Here is a 20,212-nt window from a genome sequence, read left to right as displayed (position 1 = left end):
GCAGATAGTGAGGGGGACTGTCAGAGATTACAGCAGAATATGGATAGATTGGAGAGTGCGGCAGATAAATGGCAGATGGAGTTCAATCCGGACAAATGAGAGGTGATGCATTTTGGAAGATCTAATTCAAGGGTGAACTGTACAGGAAATGGAAAAGTCCTCGGGAAAATTGATGAACAGACAGATCTGGGTGTTCAGGTCGTTTGTTCCCTGAAGGTGGCAACACAGGTCACTAGGGTGGTCAAGAAGGCATACAGCATGCTTTCCTTCATCGGACGGGGTATTGGGTACAAGAGTTGGCAGGCCATGTTACAGTTGTACAAGACTTTGGTTCAGCCACATTTAGAGTACTGTGTACGTTACCAAAAGGACGTGGACGCTTTGGACAGGGTGCAGCGGAGGTTCACCAGGATGTTGCCTGGTATGGAGGGTGCTAGCTATGAAGAGAGGTTGAGTAGAATAGGATTATTTTCATGAGAAAGATGGAGATTGGGGGGGACCTGATTGAGGTCGACAAAATCATGAGGGCAGACAGGGTGGATAGCAAGAAGCTTTTTCCCGAGAGTCGGGGAATCAATTACTAGGGGTCACGAGTTCAGAGTGAGAGGAACAAAGTTTAAGGGAGATATGCGTGGAAAGTTCTCTACACAGAGGGCGGTTGGTGCCTGGAACGCGGTGCCAGCGGAGGTGGTAGACGCAGACACGTTAGCGTCTTTTACGATATATTTGCACAGGTACGTGGGCGGGCAGGGAGCAAATGGACACAGACCGTGAGCAAACAAGTGACAGGCTAGACACAGGATCTTGATTGGCGCAGGCTTGGAGAGCCGAAGGGCCTGTTCCTGCGCTGTAATTTTCTTTCTTCTCTTTATTTGTACTCTTGCCTCTCTCTTACCTTTTATAGCTGAAAAAAACTCATGCAATTTTTTTCATATTACCGGCTAGCTTGCCCTCGTATTTCATCATCTCCCCCCGATTGCTTTTTTAGTTGTCCTCTGCTAGTTTTTGAAAGGCTTCCCAATCCGCTGGCTTCCCACTAACCTACACCACATTTTACGCTTTTTCTTTTGCTTTCATCCTGTCCCTGACTTATCTTGTTAGCTGTGGTTGCTGATCATTTCTTGATCTCAACTCCACTCTCCTGCCTGCTCCCCATGGTCCTTTCTCCCTATTTTTCATCAGAAACATATTTATTTCTTTCCTGAATCGGTCGATCGGTGCTGCCTCCATTGCATTCGGGGCAATGAATTCCACAGATTCACAACCCTCTCCTCATCTCCATTTTGAACATTCCATCCCTCACTCGATAGCTACAGCTTCTTGTTTGAGACTGTCCCACAATGCAGAACATGTGCTCAATGCCCATCTTTTCAATCCTCTTTACTATTTTATATACCTCAATCAGAACCACCCCGCTCACTCTTTTGAACACCAGCAAGTACAAGCGCAAGCTACTCAGCCACTTCTCATATGACAGCCCTTTCATCCCTGGAATCAGTTAAACCTCCTCCGAACTGCCTCCAGTGCAAACGGATCCATCCTCAGTAAGGGGATCAAAACTGGACAGAACACTCTGGTCTCACCAACACCCAATGTGTTCGGAAAAAACACTGTTACTTTAATGATCCAGTGCTTTTGTGAGAAATGCCGAAGTTCCATCTGCCTTCCTTATGCTATGCTGTACCTGCATACCCACTTTCGGCTATTCATGCACAAAGACAGCCAGACAGACAACTCTGCACTGACACACTTTGCATCTTCCTTCCATTTAAATAATAATTCACCCTTTTTCCCCCTGGTCAAAATAGGCAAGCCTCACGCTTATCCACATGAACCACCTGCCTGATTCTGGCCATTCTCCTAGCCGATCAATATTCAGCTGTGTATGTTTTATTTCACATCCCAGGCTGTTTTCCCACCAATTTCAGAAGCATCCATGCACTTTGCTATGTTACATTTTGTCTCTGCTTACAGATCATTTATATAGGTTATAAATAGTTGAGGTCAGAGAACTGAACCCCGCAGCCCCCCACCAGTAACAATTCACCATCCAGGCAAAGACTCATTTATCCTGACACTCAGCTTTCTGTCAGTTAGCCAGCCCTTTATTCAAACCAATATTCTGCCCTTAATCCCCTTGGATCTAACCTTCTGATTCACTTTTTTATGCAGCAACTTGTCAAATGCTTTCTGGAAATCTGGATATGCCTCATCCCTCAGATCCTTATACAAGATCCTCAATTCTGCCACGACATCAGTTCCTGAATTCATTAGAGCTTTTGTTCAAACATGGTCAAAAGAGTTGAATTCTGGAGGTGAGCGAAGGATGGCTACATTTGACCGAGTGTGGCATCAAGGAGCGCTCGCAAAACCGGAGCTGATGGGAATCCGGCAGAATCTCGGCACTGGTTGGAATAATACCTGCACAGATATTCATCATTTGGACTTAAACACAGGATGCATGACTGTGTCGCGAGCAAATGACTAATTTAATGATGAGGATATCGACAGAATGGTCATTTTACTAATAGCCATGAGATCAAAGGCAAAGTGGCACCCTGGATCCAACATTGGTTGACAGACAGGAAGGATAAGCGTCAGGAGGAGATCAACAGACTGGTCAGCTGGGTACAGCAATTGGAACTCAACCAGGAAAAGTGTGAGCGAACGAACTTGGGAGCACAAACAAGGCAAGGGATCAGACTATGAAGGGTGTGATCCTGGAGATTACTGAAAAACCAAGATGATGCCTGGGCTGGGGGTTCTCATGGAATCGTACAGTACAGAAGAGGTCCTACGGCCCACTAAGGCTGTACCTCTACAAATACACTACGACATATACTAGTCCCATTTTTACACACTAGACCATTCTCTTAAATATTACGACATTTCAAGCGTTCATCCAAGTACTTTTCAAAGGTTGTGAGGTTTCCTGTTCCAACTTCCCTCCCAGGCAATGCATTCCAGACCTTGACCACACTCTGGATGAAAACAATTTTCCTCAAACCTCCTGTAAATTTCTCATCTTTCTCTTTAAAATTAGGCCCTATATTGTAATTGATGCTTTAAATAAGGGGAACAATGCTTTCTATTCAACCCATCTATACCTCTCATAACCTTATATGCCTCTATCAGGACCTCCACTCACCCCCCAAAAGTCTGCTTCACAGAAAATAATCTGAATTTTTCCAGCCTTTCTTCACAGCTAAAATGCTCCAACACATGCAACATCCTTTTCATTCCCTCCAGTGCAATCACATCCTTCCGAATGGGTGGTGACCAAAATGCCACTCACGACTCCAGCTGTGGCCTAACCAAACTTTTAAACAGCTCCAAAGTTACCTCCCCACTCTTACAATTTATGCCACGACTGATAAAGGGAGGTGTCCCATATATCTTTGTAACAACCCTCATTAGCCTGACCTGACACCCTCAGGAATTTATGAACAAGCACCCCCAGGGTCTCTTTTCTCCTCTAAGGTTCCCAATGTCCTGCTATGCATTAGATTTAGATTGAGGTTTTATTATCACATGCATTCAATACAGGGTACAAGAGTACAATGAAAAGAGTACAATGTCACCTCAGATGATGCCACCTCAGGTACAAAGTACCTAGGTACGAAATTTTAGTTGCAGAAGTCGAAAATTTATCCAGCCTTCTTTATTCAGGTCGTAGGAGAGCGGAATGCAATGCCGGAGAGGGTAGTGGAGTCAGCCTCATTAGGGGCATTTAATTGGCTATTAGACAAGTACATGGAAGACAGTATAAGGTAGGAGTGGAGGTGAGGTAGACCTTAGGACAAGGGTAAAAGTTCGGTACAACATCGTGGGCCGAAGGGCCTGTACTGTGCTGAACCGTTCCATGTTCTATGTTAGAAAAATAAACGAATAAGTTAAAAAGTTCAGCACAACAGTCTTCTGAGCATAACAGTAGAGAAATAAAAACAAAAGTTAACAAAGTCAAACATTACAGTCCATTCTTAAGCCACGAGTTTTCAGACACTCTGAACGAGGCTTCCCCATGATGGTTCGTATTCCCCAGCACTGGGCTAAGGCCCGCCCATCCTTGCCAGTGGACTTCACTGCTGACTGCCGTTGCTGACGTCCATCGGGCACGACAGGCTTTGCCACGTTAAGTACATTCTTATCTTATTCCTTCTTCAGGTTATATCAATCTGCCACTGACCTGCCCATCTGACCAATGCCAAGATTGGAGCAGACAAGGGGACCTGGTGAAGGTGTTTAAGATTTTGAAGGGCATCGAAAGGATAATTGGAAGCTGCTTTTTCCATTAGTTGACATGTCAATAAACAGGGGGCACAGATTGAAGTTCACAGGTAGAAAGCTAAGAGGGAAGTTGAGGAGAACCTATTTTCCCAGTGTGGTGGGAGTCCTGAGCTCACTGACTGAAAGTGTGACTGATTCAGAAAGTGTCTGAATATTTAGGCAGTATTTAGATATTCACTTGTGTTGCCGTAGGCTCCAGGGCCATGGGCCAAACAATCAAAACGGAAAGCAATGTACTGTGAGTTCAATGTAGACAGATCTTTGTTGGGCAGAGCAGGAACTATGGGCCGCACGGCCTCCTCCCGTGTGACAAACATCCATGAGTCTATAATTACACAGCTTTTCTTGGAGGCATTTCTCCACTTGACTGCTTCTTTGTAAATGCAAGGCTGACAACGTGAATCCTTTTCTTAAAAGCTTCCATCTCACTGAGAAAGCTTCAGGCCAATTTGATAATCTGCTCATATTTTGAGAGTTGTGACAAATTCTACTGTCAGGGCTGACACAATCCAGAGCATTCTAAATCAATCAACAATATTCCAGAAAGATGATCATTTGCCTATCCGACCAATGTTAACTGAAGCTTTAAAAAAATAGTGAAATAAATCTGGATCTGTCAAAAACTCATTAGTTCTTCCTTGGACCATACCCGTATGTACCAGCTTTCAATGAAATATGCACATTAGTTTGTGAGATGCATTGTTGACAAACAGCAAAACAAACGGGCAAAAACATTACCTCACAGTTAGTGTTATCACTGCTGCAAGTGAGCAGCAGAGTCATACAGCACTTCTGAATATTTTTCCCAGTATTCTAATGATGAAAACATGATTGGGAACAAAAACAGCTGCTAAGGTTAGTGCCTTTGAGAAACAATAGCATCATACATATGTAGCGCATCATTTATCTTGCAGGAATGCACTGTGCAGATTCTGCACAGACCAAGTTATGACTTAACACTCATCGTGGCAGTGAATAAACACAGAAATATACTAATACAGAAAACCTTTTGTTAAACAGCACCCGTGGTACCAGGAATGTGCTGAGTAATCAAAAATTCCAGTTGATCAATAGGTCCACACACAAAAAACACACACTCAATAATCAGAACATAATGCACAGGATATACGCATCACTGTTCTCCTTCATTTACAGCATAAATAACTTCAGTAATGATGCAACTTTGCCTTAACTCAAACTTACTGGCAGAGAGCCTTCTCACTTGCACCCTCACCAGACATCACAGAGATTATGAGAATACAGTAAACATCTGGTGTATAATTTTTGTCAGTTTATTCAGTGTGCTAGTTTGTGAAACAAGGTTTACATCCAGTTAAACCTACAGTTTACATGTGTATCAGCAATGATAGATTTAGTACTTACACTTGTATGTTTTCCTCCAGATGACACTTGGATTGACACGTCAAGCCAATTTTCAAAGAAAGCACTCTGATTCTTCCACTCCTAACCCTGGAATTGGTCTGTGCAGAATCTGCACAGTGCTTTCGTGCAAGTTGCAGAATGTCACTGACTCACTTTACTTATTTGAATACAGCATAAGATACATAGAACATCGAACAGTACAGGCCCTTCAGCCCACGATGTTGTGCCGAACTTTTACCCTAAACCTCAGGTCTATCTAACCTCCACCCCTATCTTATATTACCACCCATTCACCTGTCTAATAGTCACTTAAATGCCCCGAATGAGGCCAACTCCGTGACCCACTCCAGCTGAAACAAAGATCTCTTTGAATTGTCATTTGTCAGACATGTATTGAATCAAAAAACAAATTTCTCACTTCCACAGATTTCTACAGCATCTTAGTATGATTTGTGAAGATTATACTTCACCCTTTTATTTTATAAATACAACTTTAAACAAAATGCCACTGAATAGAACCTCTATGTTGGTATTTGTGCTCATGCCATTTCAGTTTGTGTGATCTGTTTCTGTACAACAAGTGATAAATACTTCGATTAAAATAGTTGAGAGCAGTATATGTGAGATTTAATACCGTGCTTTATCTGCAGACAGTCCATCTGCAGGTTGTTATTCATGAGACTCAACTAACATCATGTCTCAGAGGAGCTTGTGTCCTCTGGGTTACGTACTGTTTGACCGTTGCCGACTGGTCACTGGTTGAGAGGAAAAAGAACTTCCTGCTGCTATCCATTTTCAACAAGTGATCACGATAATCCACCTGGGTTTCAACGTCCCATCAACATTCAAGAATTGTTGCTCGAAGAGGCTTCTGTGTAACAAATGGGAGCAGAATCAAGATCAACCATGTTGTTTTTCCTATCTGAACAAGCTGCCAACACCATACATAAAGGGACCGTCTTAATCATTCTTATACAATTCACTTTTATAATAGACAACAGGTGCAGGAGTAGGCCATTCGGCCCTTCGAGCCAGCACCACCATTCATTATAAGCATGGCTGATCATCCACAATCAGAATCCTGTTCTTGTCTTATCCCCATAACCCTTGATTCCACTATCTTTAAGAGCTCTATCCATTTCTTTTTTGAAAGTATCCAGAGACTTGCCCACCGCTGCCTTCTGGGGCAGAGCATTCCAGATATCCCACACTGTCTGGGTGAAGAAGATTTTCCTCAACTCTGTTCTAAATGGCCTACCCCTTATTTTTAAACTGTGTCCTCTGGTTCTGGACTCACTCATCAGCAGAAACATGCTTCCTGCCTCCAGAGTGTCCAATCCTTTAATAATCTTTAACGTCTCAATCAGACCCCCTCTCATCCTTCTAAGCCAGGTCCCTGCACAGTTGCAGAAGGAACTCTTTGCTCCTATACTCAATTCCTCTTGAAGGCCAGCATGCCATGAGCTTTCTTCACTGCCTGCTGTACCTGCATGCTTGCTTTCATTGACTGATGTACAAGAACACCTGTATCTCCTTGTACTTCCCACTTGACCTAACCTGACTCCATTTAGATAGTAATCTGCCTTCCTGTTCTTGTCACCAAAATGGATAACCACACATTTATCCACATTAAACAGCGTCCGCCACGCATCCGTCCACTCAGCTAGCCTGTCCAAGTCACCCTGTATTCTCATAACATCCTCCTCACATTTCACACTGCCACCCAGCTTTGTGTCATTGGCAACTTTGCTAATATTACTTTTAACACCTTCATCTACATCATTAATGTATATTGTAAACAGCTGCGGTCCCAGCACTGAACCTTGTGGTACCCCACTGGTTACCGCCTGTCATTCCCAAAGGGACCCGTTTATCACTACGCTTTGCTTCCTGTCAGACAGCCAATTTTCAATCCAAGTCAGTATTTTGCCCCCAATACCATGTGCCCGAATTTTGCTCACTAATCTCCTATGTGGGACTTTATCAAAGGCTTTCTGAAAGTCCAGGTACACTACATCCACTCGTTTTCCCTCGGCCATGTTCATAGATACGTCCTCAAAAAATTCCAGATGATAAGTCAAGCACAATTTGCCCTTCGTAAATCCACGCTGACTCTGACCTACCCTGTCACTGCTTTCCAAATGAGTCGTAATTTCATCTTTCATAATTGGCTCCAGCATCTTTCCCACCACTGACGTCAGGCTAACAGGTCTATAATTTCCTATTTTCTCTCTCCCTCCTTCCTTGAAAAGTGGGACAACATTAGCCACGCTCCAATCCGCAGGAACTGATCCTGAGTCTAGAGAACATTGTAAAATGATTACCAATGCGTTCACGATTTCTAGAGCCACCTCCTTCAGTACCCTGGGATGCAGACCATCAGGTCCCCAGGACTTATCAGCCTTCAGACCCAACAGCCTATCCAATACCATTTCCTGCCGAATATAAATACCCTTCAGTTCATACATTACCCTTGGTCCTTCACCCACTATTACATCTGGGAGATTGCTTGTGTCTTCCCTCATGAAGACAGATCCAAAGTACCTGTTCAACTCTTCTGCCATTTCCTTGGTCCCATTCAATATATTCACTCGTTTCTGTCTTCAAGGGCCCAATTTTAGTCATAACCATTTTTTTTCTTTTCACATACCTAAAAACAGCTTTTACTATCCTCCTTTATATTTTTGGCCAGTTTTCCTTCATACCTCATTTTATTCTCTGCGTATTGCCTTTTTAGTTATCTTCTGTTGCTCTTTAAAAGCTTCCCGGTCCTCCGGCTTCCCGCTCATTTTTGGTCTGTTCTCCTACTTCTCTCTTATCTTTATAGAGTCCTTAACTTCCCTCGTCAGCCACGGCCACCCCTGCCTCCCCTTAGGATCTTTTATCCTCCTTGGAATGAACTGATCCTGCACCTTCTGCATTATATCCAGAAATACCTGCCATTGTTGTTCCACTGCCATCCCTGTGAGGGTTTTGAACCATTGAACTTTGGCCAGCTCCTCCCTCATAGCTCCATAGTTCCTACAACACTGACACTTCCGATTCTCCCTTCTCCCTCTCAAATTGCAGATCAAAAATTATTGTATTATGGTCACTACCTCCTCATGGCTCCTTTACTTCGAGGTCCCTGATCAAATCCGGTTGGTTGCACAACACCAGATCCAGAATGGCCTCCTCCCTGGTGGGCTCCATACTGACTCTGCATCTCCTAATTCTATGTCTCCACTCGCAAGGGACCGGAGATTTTATATTTCTTCATTTCCATAATTTCATATTTTTTCACTATTTATTATTTCTTCATTTCATATTTCTTTACTTGGGACTATTTTAAAGATGACATGTTTCCTGATGCTGCATCAGTGACGACATTTCAAAAGTAGTTTAGTTGCCTCTAAAGTACATTTTATGCCTGAGACCATAAAATGTGCTCCATGAATGCAGTTCTTTCTTTTATTAACTGCTGTAGTTGTGTGTTTCTTTGCCAATGGAGGATTGGCTACAATTACGCAGAGTAACATAAGTGAAATACATTTCCATGACAAATTTCCAAACCAAAGTTACGAAATTAGAATGATAAAATATTGGCTGTTTGCAACCGAACACTGTAGATGAGCGAAGGTCACTTAGTCAGTAAAGTACAAATTAAGTATGCTCCCGACATGGAGAATACAAATGAAAACTACGGTAATGCTCACAGGAAATTGGACAATGTTCTATTTTATGATCACAGCAATGCCATATCATCAACACACGCTTTAACAGATAATAAGTCACACTGGGATATTTATTCATTCGTTTTATATCCTCAAGATCATCTTCGCAAATCCTGTGATCAGGGACCACTGAACAGCTTACTTAGCATTTTTTTCCACCTATAATATCCATGATTTATCCATCTCCACTCTATCCTTGTCTGCAGGAAGATGAGTTTACAGGGGGTTTACAGTTTTAATTCGTACAGATATATGTCCAATGTTTGTAAATATCTGACTGTAGCTAGAATCTATGCAGTTGTAATAAATAGGCATTCTTGTTAAGAACAGAAATCTTGACCGTGGTCTCTATCAGTTTGGATCTAAAAGACAAGTAAATTAGGGAAATTTACATCCTTTACAAAATCTTCCACATTGGGATTACTCTGGAAACTGCAGGCTCGAATTGCAGCATGTCACCCTTCTGAATGTAACACCTGAAATCACTAAAGTAATAACTTGCTTGAAAATGAACATGGACTCCATATGTGAGGGTTACACAAGTCCACGAGCTACAACATGGGGAAAAATACAGTGGATGCTCTTTTTTAATGAACAGTGTGTCAACATCAACTGTTCTGTCTGAGAGTGAAATCTGAGAAATGAAAAGTGAAAACTGCCGGGTTAGAAAGTTCCAGTTATGTGCTTACCTGATGGAAATGCATTGACTGTGCTATTAATACATATAATTGTTAAATGAGAATACTGATGAATTTTTCATATTGTTTCTGTGATGATCTAAACAATCCATTTGTCAACACAATAAAGTAGATATTGTTATTGTAAAACACCCCTGAAAATCCAAAGAAAATTTCAAGAGGGGCCAAATATTCTGCCTGGAAGTCAGTGGTGAGTGGAGTTCCACAGGGCTCTGTCCTTGGGCCTCTACTGTTTGTAATTTTTATTAATGACTTGGACGAGGGAATTGAAGGATGGGTCAGCAAGTTTGCAGACGACACAAAGGTCGGAGGTGTCGTTGACAGTGTAGAGGGCTGTTGTAGGCTGCAGCGGGACATTGACAGGATGCAGAGATGGGCTGAGAGGTGGCAGATGGAGTTCAACCTGGATAAATGCGAGGTGATGCATTTTGGAAGGTCGAATTTGAAAGCTGAGTACAGGATTAAGGATAGGATTCTTGGCAGCGTGGAGGAACAGAGGGATCTTGGTGTGCAGATACATAGATCCCTTAAAATGGCCACCCAAGTGGACAGGGTTGTTAAGAAAGCATATGGTGTTTTGGCTTTCATTAACAGGGGGATTGAGTTTAAGAGTCGTGAGATCTTGTTGCAGCTCTATAAAACTTTGGTTAGACCGCACTTGGAATACTGCGTCCAGTTCTGGGCGCCCTATTATAGGAAAGATGTGGATGCTTTGGAGAGGGTTCAGAGGAGGTTTACCAGGATGCTGCCTGGACTGGAGGGCTTATCTTATGAAGAGAGGTTGACTGAGCTCGGTCTCTTTTCATTGGAGAAAAGGAGGAGGAGAGGGGACCTAATTGAGGTATACAAGATAATGAGAGGCATAGATAGAGTTGATAGCCAGAGACTATTTCCCAGGGCAGAAATGGCTAGCACGAGGGGTTATAGTTTTAAGCTGGTTGGTGGAAAGTATAGAGGGGATGTCAGAGGCAGGTTCTTTACGCAGAGAGTTGTGAGAGCATGGAATGCGTTGCCAGCAGCAGTTGTGGAAGCAAGGTCATTGGGGTCATTTAAGAGACTGCTGGACATGCATATGGTCACAGAAATTTGAGGGTGCATACATGAGGATCAATGGTCGGCACAACATTGTGGGCTGAAGGGCCTGTTCTGTGCTGTACTGTTCTATGTTCTATGTTCTATGTTCTAAATAAGTAGTGTTGGGGAACAAAGAAATGGCAGAGGAACTGAACAAGTATTTTGCATCAGTCTTCAGGTTGGAAGGCATCAGTAGTAGAACTTTAAGGGAGTCTGAAGCAGAAGTGAGTGTGGTGGCCATCACAAAGGAGAAGGTACAGGGGAAGCTGAAGGGTCTGCGTGGAATTTGTACATTCTCCCCATGTCTGCACGGGTCTCCGCCAGGTGCTCCGATTTCCTTCCACAGTCCAAAGATGTGCAGGCAAGGTGGATCAGCCATGGCAAATGCGAGCTTGCGGGGAAACAGTACAGGGCTGGGTCTTGGTGGGATGTTCTTTGCAGAGATGGTGCAGACCCAATGGCCTCTTTCCGCACTGTAGGAATTCTATAATTCCGAGAAGATGGTAAATTACATGGACCAGATGTACTGCCCCCCCAGAGTTCCGAAGGAGATAAGTGAGAAGACCATGCAGGTATTGGTGATCTTTCAGGAATTACTGGAGTCAGGGTGGGTCCCAAAGGAGTACAAAATGGCAAATATAACGCCCCTGTTTAAAATGGAGGGAGGCAAAAGACAAGAAATTATAGACCTGTTAGCCTGGCGCTGGTCATTAGGTCAGATTTTAGAGTCCATTATTAAGGATGAGACCGGAGAGTACTTGGAAGGACATGGTAATACTTGGAAATACATGCTAAATTGGGCTGAGAAAACACAACTTTGTCAAGGGAAGGTCTCTGTTAGATTCTTTGAGAATGTAACCAGTGAGTTAAAACAAAAGAGAGCCATTGAACTTTATCTGTTTGGATTTCCAGAAAGCCTTTGAGAAGGTCCCACACAGGAGGCTTCAAAATAAAAAAAATGAGCTTATGGTGTTAGGGAGTAGGTACTGGCATGGACAGAGAATCGGCTAACTGGCAGAATGCAGAGAGTGGCAATAAAAGGGTCTTTTTCAGGATGGCAGCCAGCAACTATAGGAGTTCCGCAGTCATCAGAGTTCAGACTACAGCCATTCGCATTATACATTAGCAATCTGGACAAAGGAACTGATGGTATTGTTGTCCATAGTGGGTTGTTGCTAAGTTTGCAGATGACATTTCGATAGGTGGAAAGGCAGGCAGTGTTGAGGAGGTCGGGAGGTCAGAGAGACTGTAGAGAAGTGGCAGTACAGGCATAGACTATTTTCTAAATGGGGAAAGGCTTCAGAAATCTGAAGCACAAAGATGCCCCAGTTCAGGATTCTTTTAACATGCAGGTTCAGTTGGCAGTTGCGAAGGCAAATGCAATGTCAGCATTCATTTCAAGACAGCAAAAATACAAGAGCAGAGATGTATTGCTGAAGCTGTGTAAGGCTCTGGTCATATTGCATTTGGAATATTAAAAGCAGTTTTTGGCCATCTAAGGAAGGAAGTGCTGGCCTTTGTCAGGGTCTAGAGGAGGTTCTCAAACATAATCCTGGAGATGAAGGGACTGTCATGTGAGGAGTGGCTGAGAACTCTGGGTCTGTACTCGACGGAGTTTAGAAGGACAAAGTGGGTCACACTGAAGGTCAGTCAGGCCTGGATAGAGTGCACATGGAGATGATGTTTCCACTAGTCGGAGAGACCAGGACCTGAGGGCACAGCCTCAGAGTCAAAGGGACCACTCTTCAGGATGGAGATGAGGAATTTATTCAGTCAGAAAGTTGTGAATCTGTGCAACTCATTGATGAAGAAAGCTGTGGAGGCCAAGTCAGAGTTGATTTCAGGCATAGATAGATATGTTCTTGCTTTGTATGGACACAGGAGAATGTGATTGAGAATGATAGATCCCACTCAATGGGCTGAATGGTCTAATTCTGTTCTTAAATCTTCAGGTCTAAAACACTGGAATGAATCAGTTCAGTGTCATTTTTATTGCACTGCAAGGACAGTATCTCTTCAAAAGACCGAAGAAATTTTCTCACTGTTGTTGCAAACCTATTCAATAACTGGCGACAATGCTCCTGTTGTGCCTCTCTCAGCTGACGCTAGTTAGTTCTCCACTCAAAGTAACTGGACCATCCCAGTATTACTGGCACGAGTGCCATGTTTGAAGGTTATTGTGGACCAGTAAATTGCTCAGAATCCAGAACTGCCTTGTACAGTTCATAGCATTTGTCCCAGACAGGGCAGGAAAGGGGAAATTAGCACCTTACTTTACAGTTAGGGACCTGGAGGATGGATTGGTGCAGTGCAGAACTGTCCTCTTTCCCAAGGACAAGCACAGGAGGCCACGACACAAGACTCGGCCAGACTGATCCGAGTCTGTCCAGTGTCAATGCAGTCTCAACCACCAAAAGAACCATCCAGCAGTGCTGCAACATCAGTGACCCCTGCTCCAACAGAAGAAGAACCTCATTGGTTCTGTGCCACCTCACATTCACACTCTCTCTAAATCTGCACCACCCTTCAGCACAGCTCACGTAATACCATTCTCACCAAAGCATTCAATGTTTGTCTTCGCTTGCTCTCGTCTACTTGAGGCCCCAAGGCTATTAATCCTGTATGTTGTCTGTGCCTCTTGCTCCCACCCAGGAGGCCTCACCTCTCTTCCCAAACATACATGAGCACTAACAAATGCACCAGCTCATTTCCTGTCACTCAATCCCTCCCTTTGTTTCATTCCAGGAAAAACAGCCCACAGTAGGGCAGAAAGAGCCAACACAGGTAGTGAGGTGTCTAACGTTTGACTTCACACAACCTGTGAGGACAGTGTCCTGACCATGATCATCCTGAGCAGCCAACTGATTGCATCCAAGCCCTTCGAGTGATATCAGACAAAGCCCTGGAGTTACATAGATCTGCTGCCTGAAACTGCCTCGCTTGACTGGAGACCATTCCCCTCAGAACCTGAAGCATGACCATGTGGTTGGAGACAATGCAATGTGTTCTGTGCTTCTGCAGCTGGCACATACTGCAGGTGTGAGATCAACATATCACGGTGCTGAACGGCAACACATCCACTCCTTTGATTGATGACTGCTGACAAACATGACAAGCTGTCTGGCTTGGTCTCGATGCCAAAAAGTTAATCAATATACCAGCATTATGAATCTGTGAGATGTGGCAGAGGGGGCAACCCATAAAAAGACAAGGCAAATGAAGACAAGGCAGAGGAGCTGTTAGCATTCATGCAGGGACAAAATGAGAGTGGAGAGCTCAAGCAAGGTGTCCTGATGTGTAACGTGGCCCAATACATGATGGGTGCCTGTCCCTGCATCCAAAAGTGCCCTGGCAGCAGCACTGCAATGAGGGGGGCTGCTGCAATCCAAAATGCAGCAATGAAGTACAGAAGAGGACTGAAAGCAGATCTGAGATGTGCTGAGGCTGGAACATGCCACATGTCAAAACTGTGGAGATGGGGTGCTATTGAAGGGTGTGGCTGCAGATGCTGGTGACTACTGCCCAAGTTGGAGGTCCAGAGGAGCATTGAGCAATGTGCAAGCACCACACACCCACTCAGAATTTCATTTCCGGAATTCTCAGCATCTAGTTTCTGTCTGGCAGGTAGAAAAAGGGAACAAGTATTAATGAGGTTGGTACTGAGAAATAATCCATGCCTTTCAGTACTCCCTAGCGTGAATTTCAGTTCAATGTCTGCAATTTTACTGGAAAATGCAACATTTTGGTTTTGACATCCAGAAGGACCTTGAGCTGCAATCAATATGAAGGGTATGCACCTCATGAAGAATGTCAAAATTGACAGTCACAATAATGATTTCATATTGGAACACATCTCATGCAGACAAAGCTCAATTTTATACAAATGAAAAATTGGAGGTGATTGGAGGTGTATAGAAAGACACTGAAAATTTAACCCCGGACTTTCATCTCCAAGTCCTAGAATTATATCCAGCCTGGACTGAAAGAAAATAAAATTCTCTCCGCTTGCAAGGATTCCCCAATATACTGTCACAGTCCTAATACATTTCTGAGTGAAGTGCATAACATTATTCCAAAATGGAGTTTACTAAACAATCTGACTGAGATAAACTGAACGACAATTAGTCTGGAAAATACCACAATGGCACAGTTAATGCTCTTCAAGATACTGGCGAGGTTAAAAAGTCTCAGCTATGAGATAGACTGATATGCTGGGTTTGTTTTCCTTGGAGCAGAGGGGGCTGAGGTGTGGGTGGGGATCTGATTGAGGCAGAGAAAATTATGACAGGCACGGGCAGAATACATTGTGAGAATCCATTCCCCATGGCACATGTGTCGAAGACCAGATGGCACAAGTTTAAGCTGAGGATTAAATGCTTTAGAGGAAGTCTGAGGAAAAGCTTTTTCATCTAAAAAGTGGTAGACATATGGAGCACGCTGCCTGAGGGGGTAGTTGTGGCAGGTATTCTCAACATTTAAAAAGCATCTGGGATGAGCATTTAAAATGCTAGGTCAAAGTAGGCTCTGGACCAAGTGTTGACAAATGAGATTAGTGTAGTTTGGTGTTTGTTGGTAGGCATAGATATGGTGTTTCTATGCTGTATGACTCAATGAGATTGAGGGTCATATGAAAATTTATTCTACATCTGGCCGTTTATTCCTTGACATTAACTGGATGATGTTCATATTGTGTACTTTATACACGTCATTCTCCAGCACTAACATTTGTCACCGTGAAGAGCATTACAATCAGAGTGTCAAGATGTCTACATGATCCTGTACAGATCTGACCAAATGGAATCAAAAGTATATCAGTTTCAATTTTATGATTTAAAACAAAAGTCGCTCAAACTTTCAACTACTTTATCTGTTGAACTGAAATGAAATTAGAACATACTGAAACCTTCTGTCAACAATACTCGGATTGATTTTAATCAGTCAACAATCTTCACATTTACTTAAGTGATCATGTACATATCAAAATCCAATATGTCGCATGCAGTTTAATGCACCTTAGGACAATCTAAACATACTACATTAAAGTGTAAATCATACATACGTATCAAAGACGTTCAGCAGCCAGTTCAGACACATGTCGACACAGAGTGGCACATTGACCAAGTCCTTGTGATTTTGTTCCAAACCATCATAAATGGTCATCAAACAGTTGATTACTTCAGTCACATTTAGAAGTTGCTCATTTTGTGTCAATTTGTGTTGATCCAAGACGCGTTGTGCTCTTTGCAACTCCAACAGATCCACTACAAAGGAGGAAGAAAACTAACTTCAATTACAGTTTTAACTTTTTGGAGCTATTAAATAAAATTAATTCCTGTATTTGGCCTAGAAATAAATACAAGGATTCACAAAAGTACTCTGGAATGATGGAAACAGGCCATTTCCTTCTCAAATGCAACATATCAAATCTAACGAGGGAACCATCAGTGGTGCTGGTCATATTCTGTTGTTTGGTTCAGTAATTTCTGCAGAACAATGGTGGAGGAACAGTAGCTTTATATGTCATGAAGCCCTCCTTTCAACCGATGTGCATTCTCATTACATCCAAATCCAAAGTACAATCTAATTGGCTCTTTACCCGTTTAAAATAGTGGATCTTACAACCCCTATTTCACTTCTGCTCATCAGCATTCATTTAAATCACACTATGTCACAGCTATTAAGTGTGTTAATTACATGTTCTTGTTATTTTAAAAAGGTGCTCTGTTACCTCGGTTTTGAACTAGATTTCTCTTGTAATTTTGCTCTTTTGTCATACATATGGTATGTTCTACAGTGTCTACCAAAAACAATGGGGAGTTAACCAACTATCACTTCAATGTTCGTTCACATGATGCCAACAAAATCTGGCAAACTTTGTCAAAACATCGAATGCCAGTCGAACCACTCTAAATATAACAGAACCTCCATAAATAAAATCTAATGGCAATGTGAGGAATGAAGCTCCCAGAGATATGCATTCATGTGACTGAAATCATTGATTTTCTCGGCTTCTAACCCTTCCACAGGCAGCGAGATCCTGGCCGATGAACATTCACTGCTTTAAAAAAATTCCTCTTTACAACCCCTACATCTTTTCCCGAAAACATGAATGCATTCCCTTCTCCTTGTAACATCATCCATCAGCCATGGGAACACAGCCTTTCCACGTTTATCTTACCCCAACTGATCATAATCTTTTATGTTTCCACTAACTACTTATTAATCCCATGTACTGCAATGAAAATAGCATTAGCTAAATTTGTTGATAAAATGTCACATTCCTAAAATACGTTGGGTAAATTTCATCATTATTATTCAATACTACCAAAATTATTACTCTTGAAGTTTAGTCACCAGATTTGGGTGCATCATTCCAGTCCTATTTCAAGGCTCAGGATAACTTCTTTGTTTTAGCACTGCATGAGTTCGATTATACAGCCCCATCCCACAGATACGAAGGTGGGAAGAAACACATAAAATCTGGAGGGCACTGTGTGTACATGTGTTGACGTTCTGGGGAACTGTCAAGCAGCCTGCCTGTCCTTTGGCCTGCTGAGACCAATTGATGGCAATTTAAGGGATCCCCTCTATTGCGTAAGGAGATAGATGTCAATCAGAAAGACAGTCAGCTTTAGATGCACAATCCAGCCTAGAAAACGTGAGTTGGTAGGGGAACCTCATTCACAGGCCCCTTGGCCTGATCCTAGGCACTTCACACCCTTCAACTCTCATCCAACCTTTTAACAACCCCGAACAACCCCTGACCACTCTGTACCTCTCGTCGGGGACCCGCCCTCCAGCCATCAGCAACTTCAGACTCTTCTGGGCTCGAAGTGGCCAGGAGTTCTACAAGGTAGAACTTCCATCCAAGAGGGTGCCTGATGTCCTGCCTCCAGCCATTTCATGCTGCAGGGCAGCTGTGAAGAGCATGGGCAGGCTCCAATTTGGCATTTCAACTGGGAGAGACCTGAGCAGGAGCGGGGGCAACAGCACCATGTTGAGTAATATTCATCAGACCAAAACTTCCATATCCTCAGCATTCTCTCCAATGTTCTGCCAATTCAACAGTCAGTGCCCAAGGTTAGTGGTAAACCAGAAATAAGGAAAGATTTCAAAGCCGAGAAATAGAAAAGAAACCATGAGAGCTTATTTGAACAAATGGAAAGGAAGGAATTGGTCAAAGTGAACGCAGATCCCTGAAAGAATGGAGGCTGCAAAAATAATAATAGGGACTGAGGAAATGGCAAATGAGACAAATAAATACTTTATATCAGTCTTCACAGCAAAAGGCACAAATACCATCTCAAAATTACTTAATTAACAAGGGGCAAAAAGCAGACAGGAAATATCACCAGAGAAAAGGTGCTAGGGAAACTAATGGGGCTAAAGGTCGAGAGGTATCCTGGACCTGATGTACTCTGCACTAGGATATTAAAAGATGTCGCTACAGAGATACTGGATGCACTGACAGTCATCTTCCAAATATCCCGGGAATCTGGAACATTTCAATCAGTGCATGAGAATACTGCTAATGTAACAACTTCATATGAAAAGGGGGGATGACAAAAAATAGGCAACCTCTCATTGGGAAAATATTGCAGTCTGTTATAAACGATGCAACAGCAGGGCATGTGGTCTGGCAATATTATGGCTTTAAGAGGTGTATTTTGTCCTGGTTTGTGTTCTTCTCTAAACCAATAAAGTAAACAGCGCGTGAGGCCTTGGGGTTTTATTTTTTAGAAGTTGTAACAACGAAAGCAGCCTGCATGAATGGGTAATTTCCGAAGAAGGGTCTCGGCCAAGACATCAGCTTTCCTGCTCCTCTGATGCTGCATGGCCTGTTGTGTTCATCCAGCTCGACACCTTGTTATCTCAGATTCTCCAGCATCAGCAGTTCTTACTATCTCAGTATGAATGGGTCATGTCAGGCTCCCACAGAACCAAGGTTTTAGTTTAGATTTCGACAGTTGTTGAGGTTTGAAGTTGGCTGTGGAAGCTGTTATCTCTCTCTCTCTCTCTCTCTCTCTCTCTGTTACAGCTAAAAGCAGGGGTTCTCTTTCTGCTACCAGAATCATGTGAGACAATCTGTTTTACTGACTTTGCCTTTGCCAAGGTGTGTTTATGGGAAATTATTACATTGGAACATTTGTTGTTTGGTAGTTAACTAATATATTATTCAATTAAGTTTTCCAGTAGAGTTAAACTAACCTCAATTCTTCTTTCTTTTGCTTGCATTTTAACTGGGGGGAATGTGGTTTTGCTGAAAGCTGAGTGGTGTGCCCAATCGATTTACATCTGGAACACAGCACCTTAGAATTGTCTTTAAATAAAAGTTGGAGTCCAGGTTATCTCCTTGATACATGTGTGTTGGGGACTTGGTCTAGTCCACAACCATGGAAGTAGATAATATAATCAAGCAAAGCTGTACAAAACTCTGGTGCGGCTGCACTTGGAGTATTGCATACAGTTCTGGTCACCGCATTATAAGAAGGATGTGGAAGCTTTGGAAAGGGTGCAGAGGAGATTTACTAGGATGTTGCCTGGTATGGAGGGAAGGTCTTACGAGGAAAGGCTGAGGGACTTGAGGCTGTTTTCATTAGAGAGAAGGTTGAGAGGTGACTTAATTGAAACATCTAAAATAGCCAGAGGGTCAGATAGGGTGGATCGGGAGAGCCTTTTTCCTGGGATGGTGACAGCGAGCACAAGGGGGCATAGCTTTAAATTGAGGGGTGAAAGATATAGGACAGATGTCAGAGGTAGTTTCTTTACTCAGAGAGGAGTAAGGGAATGGAACGCTTTGCCTGCAACGGTAGTAGATTCGCCAACTTTGGGTACATTGAAGTCGTCATTGGATAAGCATGTGGACGTACATAGAACAGTGTTGGTTAGATGGGCTTGAGATCGGTATGACAGGTCGGCACAACATCGAGGGCTGAAGGGCCTGTACGGTACTGTCATGTTCTATGTTCAAAGTCAGCATGGCTTCATGGTGGGGAAACTGTGCCTGTCAATTTTTTAAAAATTCTTTGAGTAAGTAACCTACAGGATAGATAAAAC

The 20,212-nt window shown here is 43.0% G+C and overlaps 1 long non-coding RNA gene across 1 annotated transcript in view; it reads right to left on the bottom strand.

Moving 5' to 3' along the window:
* The window catches only part of LOC125450358 (uncharacterized), a 214,993-nt gene that overhangs the window by 49,855 nt on the left and 144,926 nt on the right, over positions 1 to 20,212 (bottom strand). Inside the window, exons 10-11 of the long non-coding RNA XR_009443932.1 lie at positions 16,215 to 16,416; positions 6,305 to 6,541 (exon numbers count right to left, since the gene is read on the bottom strand). This is a non-coding gene — a long non-coding RNA (uncharacterized LOC125450358). The remainder of the gene's footprint in view (positions 1 to 6,304; positions 6,542 to 16,214; positions 16,417 to 20,212) is intronic.

This window comes from Stegostoma tigrinum, unplaced genomic scaffold (assembly GCF_030684315.1).
Source record: "Stegostoma tigrinum isolate sSteTig4 unplaced genomic scaffold, sSteTig4.hap1 scaffold_188, whole genome shotgun sequence".
NCBI classification, from domain to species: Eukaryota; Metazoa; Chordata; class Chondrichthyes; order Orectolobiformes; family Stegostomatidae; genus Stegostoma; species Stegostoma tigrinum.
Note: the sequence above shows the minus strand (reverse complement) of the source record. Positions and strands in the feature narration are given on the sequence as shown.